Source organism: Alexandromys fortis, unplaced genomic scaffold (assembly GCF_014885135.2).
Source record: "Alexandromys fortis isolate MF-2015 unplaced genomic scaffold, M_Fortis_MF-2015_v1.1 scaffold_39, whole genome shotgun sequence".
Classification (NCBI taxonomy): domain Eukaryota; kingdom Metazoa; phylum Chordata; class Mammalia; order Rodentia; family Cricetidae; genus Alexandromys; species Alexandromys fortis.
In genome coordinates, this window is record NW_026067918.1 from 3,313,402 (window position 1) to 3,326,649 (window position 13,248).

Here is a 13,248-nt window from a genome sequence, read left to right on the forward strand (position 1 = left end):
TGCTAGTGGCTACCCTAAAGAGTGTGAAAGTATGTTTCATTGTGGTTTTATTTTTTTTTTAATCAGGTGCCTTTTCTTTTACCAAAGACTAGAACATTGGTACTAATAGCTTCTTAGATTCTCAAGGCATGATGCCTTCCTTCCTCCCTCCCTCCCTCCCTCCCTCCCTCCCTCCCTCCCTTCTTTCCATCTTTCTCTCTCTTTCTCTTTTTTTCCCTTCTTTTTCCCTCTTCAGTGATGGGGATTGACTGAGTGACCCTTCAAACCCCCAAATGCATCTTCAAGAAAAACTGATAGCTGTGATTGCCAATTATTGAAACATAGTTATCTAGGCTTGATTTTATAATCAAAGCTCTTCCTACCTACAAGACAAAAAAACCCTACTTCTGAAGAAAGAAATCATCAACTGAGATATGCAAACTAATTCTCACCCCTAGTCTGTTCTTCCTTGCAAAGCAGACTGAATAAATGAATGAAGGAATGAACAAATGAAAACAGCATTTAAATCAGTGGAAGAATGAAGGAGGTTGTCTGTCAAATCTCTATAACTCTATTTTCCCTCTCAGTCTGGTGGGACAATTTGTGAAGTTATACTCAGGCCTTATTTTAGCTGATCTCAGAGCCTGCTTCTAATTTCATTTTAAGGATTTGCCTCTTTTTCTTTTAATTTTTGGTTTTTCAAGACAGGGTCTCTCAGTAGCTATGGAATCAATCTTGGAACTTGCTCTTTAGACCAGGCTGGTCTTGAACTCACAGAGATCTGCTTGCCTTGAGTGCTGGGATTAAAGATATGTGACACCACCACCCGGTGGTACTTGCCTCTTTACTACCCACTTCCCAGTTCATTTGTTTTCCTTCTCAACCAATGATTCCAACCAGTCACAGAACGTTATGACTCCAATGGCTGAATATACCTGAATGAGCGTATCGGTCTTCTAGCAGTTAGAATCCAATTATTAGTTAATAAAGCCAGTTATTAAAAACTTTAAACCAGCCGTAATTTTCTGCACTAAGGACTAAAGCAATGTTTATAAATTCCTACCCTTTTTCTGTCTCGGTCACCCTCCGTGATCTTAAAGTATTTATGAAGTTCAGTAAAACAGGTAAAGATGCCTTATACACGGTGAGAATGCCCTAATGCTTTTCCTTTGTGTAGAAATGAAATCGAGGTTCAGGTTTTTGTTTTGTTTTGTTTTGTTTTTCTCTTGTAGTGATTGGCTTATTTGGAATCAAGAGTCGTACTATGTAGCTTAGGCTGTCCTCAAACTCACGACCCTTCTGCCTCAGCAATCTGGCTGCTGGAGGAGCAGGTACGTGTCACCACGCCTTGCTTCAGTGCTGAGTTTTGCATTCCGGTCTTCCTCCTGGCTTGTACACAGGCACACAAGAGCATTTATGACTCTTACATAACAAGGTCCTAGGCAAGGGCACGGTGTTCCCACATGCAGAACTCTGCCCTGGGTGTGGAATGTGACAGAAGCAAGTTTAGGCAGGACTGCGCCCCCAACCGTGGGGGAACTTCAGGGGAAGTTTGTACCGCAGACAAAACAAACAGTCTCTGGGCTCTGCTCTTGCCGGTTCATTTTCTTCAAAAGGAAAAGAAAACAGCGCAGCAGCTGTGCTTCTTGTGATATGTGGATCTGCACATTTGATTATTCACCAGGCGGTTATGAACACTTTAAACATGAACACGGTCTCCTACCTATATTGAGAGACTCAGTTCTCCCGCAAGACGCCATTGGTAGGATTAAAACGAGCGTCACTGTGTAAACATTCCCGGAGAAAGGCCGAGGGAGCCAAGCCTCAGGGTTACTCTGAACTTTGGAATCCCTTACGTTACTACTGTGTGCTTGGACAGCCTGCTGAACGCCTGGGTGGAATCACGTGAGGGGCCCAAATGGAAGGCAGCTCTGTCCAAAGCTCTACGCATCTCTTCTAAGGAAAACAAAACAAGCAAATAGATATCACATGCCAAAAGGATTAATGTATTGTCCTTATGCGACCTTCTCACTTCCATTTGAAGAAAACAGGTGGTTGGTTGCCGGCACACACAGACTCATGCTCAGATCCCCAAACCTAGACTAAGCAGATCAGTAGAATACTTGCTTCCCCAAGAATGGCAGACACCCATCTGCAGAGCTAAGGGGCACAGCCTCTCAGCCTTCCGCCCCCTCGAAACGCTCCCTGTCAATGACTGTTGTTAATGCTACTTCCGAACTGCTTGAAGCCACTCCGTGAATCTCGAAATAAAATCAATACGCACAGTGGGCACGCTTCCTGGGGCTCATCCTGGGGACTCTGTAAATCTGGAACATTTCATTATGTAAATATGACAACCGGAAAATAATTTCCCCCCCTTTGTATTTGTAAAACTCAAGAGTGCTCATAACCTTCAGGGAAATTGGTCTTTGTTCTGGGAGTATTTCAAGTGCACCACATAAATTGTCTGTTCCGATGAATACGGAAATAGAACCAAGAGTGTGTGCATACAACAACTTGAAAAATGATTTCATATGCGCTGTCATTCCACATCCAAAGCAGTTTGTAAAACGGATGGAAAAGGACCCTGGGATACTACCCACCACTGAGGCACACTGCTCTCCAGTCCTTCGTTTCCCCTATGAATTATTACTTTTAATTTTATTTGTGTGTTTGTGTGCGCAGGTGTCTGTGGAAGCTGAAGGAAGGTGTCAGAGCCGCTGGAGTTGAACTTACAGGCAGTAGTGAGTTACGTGGCACGGGTGGTGGGAACCAAGCCTAGGTCCTCTGCAAGCACCATGTCACCAGACCTCCTCATGACTTATATTCTAAGTGCCATTTTCAACAGACAAGGAAGGCTCAATTCCCTTTTTAAAGGCATGTTCATTGGGTTTGGGGGAGGGGGGGCTGGAAAGATGGCTCAGCGGTTAAGAACACTGATTGCTCTTCCCGAGGACCCGGGGTTCAATTCTCAGCACCCACATGGCAGCTCACAGCTGTCTGTAACTCCAGGATCCAAAACCCTCACACAGACATGCATGCAGGCAAAACACCAACGCATGCAAAATAAAAATAAATAAATCATTTTAAAAATGTATGCTAATGGATATTTAACCCTGCAGAAAATTTTGTGTTTGATGGGATTTCATTGATTTTTTTTTCCCTTATCTTCTCGAAACAGACATTGGCCATTAATTTCTAAAATAAGTTTTGCTGTTGTTGTTTTTGTTTGTTTTCTCCTTTTTGAGACAGGCTTTTTCTGTGTAGCCCTGGCTGTCCTAGAACATGATCTGTAGACCAGGCTGGCCTTGAATTCAGAGATCCACTTGTCTCTGTCTCCCGAGATTAATCTCCTGGGATTAAAGGAATGCACCTGGGCTGGAGAGACAGCTCAGTAATTAAGAGCACTGGCTGTTCTTCCAGAGGTCCTGAGTTCAATTCCCAGCAACCACATGTTGGCTCGCAACCATCTGTAATGAGATCTGGTGCCGTCGTCTGGTGTGCAGGCATATATGTAGGCAGAACTCTATATTTATAATAAACACATCTTAAAAAAAAGAATGTATCACATCTGCCAGGCTTAATTCTTAAAATAAGTTGATCTTAATAAATAAAATAAGTGATTAAGTATATACACCTTTTTCCTATAAGAAGAAACTCAGTGTCAGAAGTCATGGTAACTAGAGAATGCTAATAACTTTTCAGAAAAGCGTGGTTGTATGTATGATCTGTTTATAATGGGTAAGGCTTTTGAATTTTTTGAAGACATTAAAAACTTCAGTACAAATCTTTCTAAGCTTTTGGACTGTTAAAGATGTTTGTGGAAGGTTATTTATGACTTTACTTCTCAATACAGAAAAAGGAAGGCTGTTCAATTTCCATATAGAGAAAGGGTATTGCTTTGTAGCTCATACTTACCACTGGCCTCATACTTACAACCCCATTGATTCAGCCACCCTAGCGATGAGGTAACAGACATGGGCCACCATATCCAACTTCCACAAAGGTTTTTAAACTCATTGTAACAGAAAGTAGAGTATTTAGCTATTAAGAAACTCATCTGTTTTTTCCTCTTTGCTTTATTGCTCTTATTCTTCTGCCCCTGTTTAACCCCAAACACACTATGTGGATCACTTTCGACAGACATTAAACAATCACTTTAAATGCAGACTCAATTGATCTTTAATGAAAGGATTTACATTTTGATTAATAATGAAGCATTCCTCTACGGTCTATCCTTTAGATAAGTAAGAAACTGAAGGGAATCCATCTTGAAGATCTTAAGATATGCTTAGTTTTTTTTTTATATTATATTTAGTATATTATACATATATAATATGCAGCAAATTATATATAATATGTAATATACATTGTTATAAAGCAAGTCTGCCAAGCTACTACCATCCATGGTGAAACTTTTTGGCTCAAAAACTCTACTTTTCATATTACTTGCTTTTTTTCATTGTTATGAAACAATACCTGAAAAGAAGAACATAAGAATGGGAGGGTTTATTTTCATGCACTTATCTTTTAAAACATCTTTGTTAATCCTTTGTGAATTTTACATAAATTTTTACTATAGTCACCTCAGTGATAATACTATTATAATAATACTATATTCACCTCGACTTCTCTCCCTAACTCCTCCCAAATCTACCTCTTCCAAATCTGTGTCCTTTTAAAAAAAAATTATCCATTGAGTTCAATTTACACAGTCTAATAACTCTTGGGTCACCACAGGAGCAGAAGGAGAGCGAGCACGAGCAAGGAACTCAGGACCGCGAGGGGTGCACCCACACACTGAGACAATGGACAGAGGAGGGTTTTCCTTGGACTTCCCACGGGACGGAGAGCCCTGATTGCTCTTTGGGCTGACGAGGGAGGGGGAATGGATTGGGGGAGGGGGAGGGAAAGGGGAGGCGGAGGTGGGGAAGAGACAGAAATATTTAATAAATAAAGAAAGAAAGAAAGAAAGAAAGAAAGAAAGAAAGAAAGAAAGAAAGAAAGAAAGAAAAAAAAACAGATATAAATCTACGCATGGAATGGGGAGGTGCCGATGACGTCTCGCCCCTTGCTGAGGTTCTATTGACCATCAATAGCATCTGTGAAAGTTAGTTCTCTTGAAGGATGTGGCCCCTGGTAGGTTGACCAAGATATGCTTAGTTTTTATGCTGAGCTAATTAATTGACAATTTAATTGGCAAAAAGGCAGTAACCATTAGTCCACAAGGAAGAACAGACACAAATGCAATGGCCATAAGAAATATATAGCTAGGCCCTGTCCTGCTGAAATGATGCCTACTGAAAGATTTGGAGAGAGGGAAAAAATCGCTGTCTTCAGTTGTGTCTTTGCTGTCTACCCACCAAGCTCCAGTGGATCGTTCTGAAACCCTGCTTCTAGCAGACGGCCATGATTAAGCTCAACAGGTCACAAAACAAAACAAAAAGACATGAATATGGGCAAGGGCAGGCAAACTGGGAGGAGTGGGAGGGAGCATGAATGAAAATGTTAAAGAATTAATTTAGTAAGAAAAAAAGAAGAGAAACTTGTAGATAGACTAAATAAAATAGACTCACACAGAACTAAGGCGGTAACACTATCACCAGGTGATGGCAAAGAACCCAAATGATGCCCTCATGCTATTCCTTTAGTGAGGAAACCACATCCTAAACACTGCTGATAGGCTCTGGGCAACTTTTCCAGTCCCTCATTACCACCACCATGCTCCCTGCTGTTTGCTTTGTTCATCTCTGACACCCCATGGCCCAAGGCCTACGTGATTCATGGGTCCTAGCTATTCCCTGTTTTTAAAATCCATTCTGCTCTATGGAATAAAATTTTCTCCAGATGGCCTCCATTTCCTCTAAACAAGCATCCAACAGTGTTTTGATTTGCTGCAATAAAAAAAAAAAATCCCCTTCTTTTTCTTCCCATTCGTCTAAGAGTTTCTATTCATATTTCCTCATGTTGGTAGTTGTGGTCTAATATCATCGTTTTCTTTCCTGTGGCTTTAAAATAGAGTTTTTCATTCGTTGTTCTTTTTCTTTTTTTTCTTTTTACTTGATCGGGTCCAGATTCGTACATCTTATATCAAATGCAGTGTGTTCTCAAGAAAGGAGCCCATGTTTGAAAACAACACCACAACACTTAGGATTAAAATCCTCAATAGCAGAGCTGGAGAGACCAGCTCACTCACTTGCTTCTGTTGAAGAAGAGACCTGTGTTTGGTTCTGAAAGGTACACCAGCAGTGCACAGACATACCTGCAGGCAAAACACTCATATACATAAAACAAATAAAACAAAGCAGAAAAAACGCTCCATAGGGTTTTTGAAGCACAAAAGTACCTGGTACTTTTGAATTGAATCTTAGTGTTTTGAATGTACTGATGAAGAATATCTTGTCTTCAGAAGCTTCTCTAAACCATGCGCTGTTTTTCACCTTCTCTCTACTCCTGCCCTCCCCAGCATTGGTTGTGGCACATCTTGCCTCTTAATAAACTTGCCTCCAAGATAGACCAAGATAGAATGTTTTATCTTGGAGGAATCCGCTACATAACAGTACTGTATCAGAGTCTGGTTCTCAGCAACCCTGTCAGATGACTCACAGCCGCCTGCAGTTTCAGATCTAGGGGATCTGATGCTCCAGTCTCCAAGGGCACTGATACTCATGTGCGCATATCCACACCATCACTAATAACACATACACACATCATTAAAAATAACTAAATATGGGATCGAAAGTACGTTTATACAGCATTTTTTTTAAAAAGGATTTCATTATGAAGACCAGGCTAGCCTCAATCTTGGTTGGCTTTGAACACCCGAGTGGCCTGCCTCTACCTCTTTAGTGCTAGGATTATAAGCACGTGCCACTATACATGACATGTTTTAAGTAACATGTATAATTTTTCATTAGAAAAGATTTATGTATTAAAATCACAGGCTGACAATTCGCAGAAGGAGCTTCCTAAACTTATGGGGATAAATTTAAGAAAAGCATAAGAAAAACGTCCAATACTTTCCTTTGAAAATGTTACAAGCATTTCAGAGTTGAAGCACAGGATCAGACCAGTGTCTGATCCAATTTATCTACGATACCAAGCGATTTGGCAACAGACTCCTAGGAGGTTAACAAACGCAACTGTCTATTCATCTGTTAGTTTCTTTTCGGTTGTCTGTTTGTTTTAAACAGAAACAACAATGATTTATAAAATGGACATCTTCAGTTGCCTTTAGCATAAATTCACGGTTCCTAGATCCTATTCCTGGCTCTTCTGAATGCAATCAGGTGAGAGCCCTGCAATGAGGCATCAGGGCAGACGCCTGAAGAATGCTAGTGGTGGCAGAGCAGCATGGACCACAGTCTGCTGCCTCTCTCCTTGTACTGTGGATAGAAATGGGGACGTGCATAAGACATCTGGGCCATGCTATTGACCTGAGATGACCTTACACTTTATGGATGATATGAAGACCACTTTAATCAAAGCTTCTTACCTTTTCAAGTAGTGCCTGAGAAATATTTTATCCTTATGTAATACTTAGGAACTATTACTTAGTTATATAATATAATGCTAATAAATTGCATTCATTTTTTTTTACTTTGGTCTATAAATAAAATCACTAATGGACAAATTTTAAAGAATTTTCATTCTTAGATCAGGCTGGCCTCAGACTCACAGAGATCCGCCTGCCTCTGCCTCCCGAATGCTGGAGTTAAAGGCGTGTGCCACCACCACCCAGCTAGATTTTGATTCTTTAAGGGATTTAAGAGATGGCTCAGTGGTTAAGAAAACTTTGATCTGTAGATGACCATGGTTTGGTTCCTAACACCCATGTCAGGCAGCTCATCACTGCCTGTAACCTCAGCCCCGGAGGGGATCTGACCACAGGCTTTTGAGGGCACGTGCCCTAACTAACAAGCACATACTTGCCTCCTACTCCCCCAGTCAACTCCATTTCCAGTCCCTTTTCTGGCCTCTGTGGGCACCAGGCATACATATGGTATACAAACATACATTCAGGCAAAACACTAATAAACTTAAAATAGATCTTTCAAAATGTATAGTAAAATGGAAAAATCAGTATCATTTTCAGTCTTTCTGTCATAAACATATACTGTCAATTATAAAATATATCCTTTGAATATTAATTCAAAGGACGTGATTTTACAAAAAAAAAACATGGTAGGCTATTTTTATACAACTGTACTTCCAGCAGCTTAATTTTCTGTGGACAATTTATCCTTTTTCTCTATATCTTTAATATATCATCTACCTAAGAAATTTCCCAGAATACTTAATAGTTTTTTTTTTTCAAAGTGCATCTGGTCAGCATGACCGGAATAGTTTGTGTCTGTGAATGGAGCCCAGAACTGTCTATTAATATCAACATAAAAAGATCAAGGAGGCTTGAAGGGCATGACACTATGTCCTATATCAGTGTTTCCAACACATCCTCAAAAACTATGGTATTTACCGAGTTGTCCAAGCCTTGTTTAAGTTACAGAGTATAGAGGGGATAGATGGACCTTGTATGGACTTGCTTGGTCAGGAGTTGAGCTTGTATCATTAAATGATAATAAAATGCCTCAAAATGCTACCACATTCCTCTCAGCTTAAAAAAAAGTGCATTTTAGAGCTCACTCCAACAGTTACCCAATGGGATTGGAGAAATGGCCCAGTGATTAAGAGCACTGATACTCTTGCAAGGAGCCCAGGTTCAGTTTCAGTTCCCTTTGGACAGCATGTAACGACTAATTAAGTGTGGAATTGATTTAGTATGTTGCAAAGGAGCACCAAATTTATATGTAATAGGAATCCCAGATTTAGACATTTCCATTTACTTGTTTTTTCACAAAGCTGCCGTTCTTCACATTTTTCTGAAGACAGACAGAATTGGGCGCCAGATATAGATAATTACAGGAAAGTAGTCCCACACTAGCTCATAATGGAGTATAATAAAGGGTTCTTTATTTAGGGGTAGACTTGCAGATCAACAGTCCTCTGCACTAACAGGGAACAGGAACTGAATCCAGCAGCCAAGAGAGAGCCGTGCAAGCTTTATGTCTGCCTTTATAGTAGGAGACCACACCCAAGTGGGCTGGTATCTTAAAGGCTATTGGCTGAATGAGTTCCCACAGCAGATTCCCGTAGGAAATTAATAAGTGTTTGTTGTGTGACCTTCTTCCCTATGGAGATGTAAACAGACATTGGACTCACTTAGATTGGGAGCCAACGACAGAACAATGCAAGGATATCACCAAAGTCCCAGTTGGTGAACTGAGTTTTATCGAAGTTACTCACAGGAGTACGGCTGAGGTGTGATTTTCAGTACTGGAATGACTCAAAAATAGCTGTACCACCATAAGCCCAACATGGGCTAATGACTCATTAAAGCTGGAGACCTGGAGCTTATTACACAATTTCCAAAGCTTGACAGCTTGGACAGTGTTTTATTCCAGGCAGCTTGGCTAGTTTGAGAGTCTCCCAGCAATCATTAAAGCTTATATTTGCTTGTGGAAAGGAGGGTGCTGGTGAGTTTCAGGGACTTCCTGGGACTTTTGAGTTGTTTGCTTCCTGAACGTAAGGCATTTCCCTGAAGGTTGGAGTGTTTCAACTTCCCTTTAGACTATCATGTCTTCAGAAGCTTCTCTGAAACAAGGGACATTTCAAATTCTCCTCTCCACTCCCACCTTCACCAACCCTGCTTATAGTATATCTTGCCTCTTAAGCTTGCTTCCAAAATGGAGGAAACTTCTACGTAACAGCACTGTATCAGAAAATTATGCAGATATACACATGCATATGTACATGTATGTAATATATATATGTACAGGTGTGTACATGTTTCCATATGGATATCAAAAGAGAGATAGGTTAGGCATTAGGCAGAGGGAAGAGGAAAAAACATATTTCAGAAGTTTTGATTAGACAGAGTCCCAATTTTGTCTCTTGAACATCATGGAAAATCTCTGTGTGGCTCTGTTATACTTTTTAATGACTTAGGGGCATTTCTTTACTTGCCAGTATTATAGTGCTCCACACAGATGATGCCCTGAAGTGTTTATAGGGTTTCTTAGCAAAGTAGAATGATCTTCACATTTACCATCTTAGAAACTATAACTGTGTGTCAGTCAACTCTTATTAACATGCCTCTCCAGGACTCTATGATTTGAGGACAAGGGTTAACATCACATTATATTGGAGTTCTATATATGACTTCTGAGTTGCTAAGGAACATTTAATGTTCATATTGTACTTTTTTCTTTTAATTTAACAAGAATGTAGTCATATCAGGACTAGATATCCCATCAGCCTTTCACAAGCACTGACAGTTATGAAAGGAAATTCATTCACAGTAGTTTGAAACTCTAGAATCTTTATAGGAGTCTTAAAATATCAGCTAAAATATTTTAATTAGATATCATAATTAATTTTTCTTCTAACAAATCCCCATGCAATTTTTCTTTAATTTCTAACAAAGATGGCTGATCTAAGCTAATAGATAGCCATCTATTATCTAGGTAATAAATGCAGGATCACATCAGATGAGTGAGTATAGGTTGAATGTATATTGTCTTCATTGCAACCCGGAGAGACTCAATAAACATGAAACCATCTTCAGCTAAACTTGAAGTTAAGGGTTAAAATGAGGTAAGCAATGAGGTCTTCCCAAAGGAGTAGATTAGCAATGTGCAGGGAATTCACTGCTCAGAAAATGTGAGATTTGGAAGAAATGGTTGACTATTTTAGAGCACTTAACTGCTCTTGCAGAGAACATGGGTTTGCTTCCCAGCACCTACACTGGGTGGCTCATAATAGTCTGTAACCTCAGCTCCAGGCAATCTGATGTCCTCTTCTCATCTCCCTGGGTAACTACACACACGGTGCACATAAACTCATACAATTGAACTGTAAGCATTGCAGCTCCAATGGAGAGGGAATCTGGCAGCCAGGAGCGAAGAAATACCTCAAAGTTACTCTAAGCATAGCCCCTTACAAACCTGCTCCAGAGAAGGGTTTCCCCAATGTAACAACTCTGCTCTGGCAGGGGAAGGTTTCCTTGGTGAAGTTGTTACAATTCTGCTCCGGTCTCCAAAGTCTGACAACTCTGCTCAGCTAGGGGATGTTTTCTCCATCAAAGTGTTAAAGTTCTGCTCCATCAAAGTGTCACTTCTCTGTTCTACTCTATTCTAGCAAAAGAAGGTCTCACCCAAACCTCATTCAAGAGATTTATTGGGAAGGAACAATCCAGGAGTGTGGCTGCCTCTGCCAGGGTAGAAAAAGGCAGCTCCCAACTGAACAGTTACAGGGCTTATATAGGGCTTCTTAGGGGTGGAGTTTTTCCAGAGTGAAAAGTTTCAGAAAAAAAGGGGAGGGGGTAGAGAGATGGCTCAGTGGTTAAGAGCACCGCCTGCTCTTCCAAAAGTCCTGAGTTCAATTCCCAGCAACCACATGGTGGCTCACAACCATCTGTAATGAGATCTGTGCCCTCTTCTGGCCTGCAAGCAAAGTACTGAGAATACTGAATACATAAATAAATAAATAAATCTTAAAAAGAAAGAAAAGAAAAGTTTCAAGGTAGAATTGGTCAGATTTTAATCTCTGAGTTTGGACAAACTCAGATTGGCTGGATTTTGTGCACAGGTTTTCCAGCTCAGGGATTTGGGGGGGGGGGTGTTGAATTGGTCAGGGGCAGACAGTGTGTTTCTTTGGCTCTGATTTCAGGGTCAGGGAGTGTTTCTTTGGCTGGCCCTTTTACCCTACATTCTTCTCTTTTTTGCTTATTAATAAACAACCAGGGGTTGGAAAGGAGGCAACCTTATCATCAGACTACTTCCTGTAGAATTGGGGTGTTCCGGTTCTTGGGGCAGTGTTGATATTCATTGTCAGGATGTAACCAGGTGTCATAGATCTCTGGCTTCGTAGCAATGGGCTTGCGATCTTGCAATAGTAACTAGCTCAAAGTTTGTTTTGATATCTTTTGAATCTGCTGTTGAAAGAATCTAGGCAAGAACTTTATAAGGCAGGGTGCCACTGTAGGATTAAGAAAAGGAGGAGAAGAGGGGTTCAGAAGGGTAGTATCCGGTTCCATATTGGACTATCAGTGATCCACTGACCAACGGTATCAAACTCTTTCTTATGTTTTTGAAGATCCCTCTGGAGTTGTCAGATCTTATTTTTTATTATATCTGATTGGTTAACATGAAGTAACATTCCTCTCCGAGGAAGACATAAAGACCACCTCTCTCTAAAATTAGTAAATCTAATCCTTGCCAATTTTGTAGTACTACAGCGAGTCTATTTGGGCCTTGGAGGGCTTAGGCTGGCCTGAGCCACCCATTGGGGATCCTGGATGAACTGTGAGGAAAGCCTACAGTAAATAGCTAAGCAGGTAGTCAGTCCCACCGTCCACCACTCTGGTGGAGACACTGGCGGTTATGCCTAGGGCTGCTAGAAGGGAAAATGACCTGAATTGTTCCTTTCTCATGTCATGTTGCTATAAACTCAGGGATGGGAATTGGCAAGGGTTCTACACCAGGTACCACCCCTAGTTTTAGAAAAAGGAACACCAGGGCATAAGTCCCAGACTACCTAACAGGTAGACAGTAGTATACTTTGTGCCACAGAGAATTGAGACATTGTGAAAGTTTGGATATAGGAGCTGGGTGGTAGTGCTAAGGATTATGGTATCATTGCAATCTGCAGAACCCAGGGTGTCCACAAAGTGTGTTCCTGAGGATTAAAGCAGTCTGAGATACCAAAGAGTGATGTGAGAGAGATGACGGGTGGAAGTGATGTTTGGCTCAGAGCAAATGTCACAAATACATACATGTAAATAAAAAGTAAGTCTTTTAATATAATATTTGTATGTAAGATATTAGTAAATGTATGTTTTACTAGATATAAGCCTTATAAGAGCCACTGTGAAGTTAGATTAAATAGGGACGATTTTTTAAATAGGATGTAGGGATGACATCATCAAGAAGATCTTCATAGAAGAGATGACTTTGAATTTTGGATGGAGAGGAGAGCACAGAAAATGAGGACCAAAATGGAGGCCAGGATAAGGCAGAGCCAGAGACTAAAATATAGAAAACTAGTGACATGTAAGCTCATGTCCTAATAGAATGAGAATGGTAGGTTGATTAAATTGCCAAGTGGGAGAAAAGTCTAAACACATAGCTGTGTCAGACGGGGGAGAACACCGACAGCAAAGCTGAACCAGATTTTCTGCCGGCAGTCAATTTTCACTGGGCTGCTTTAAGT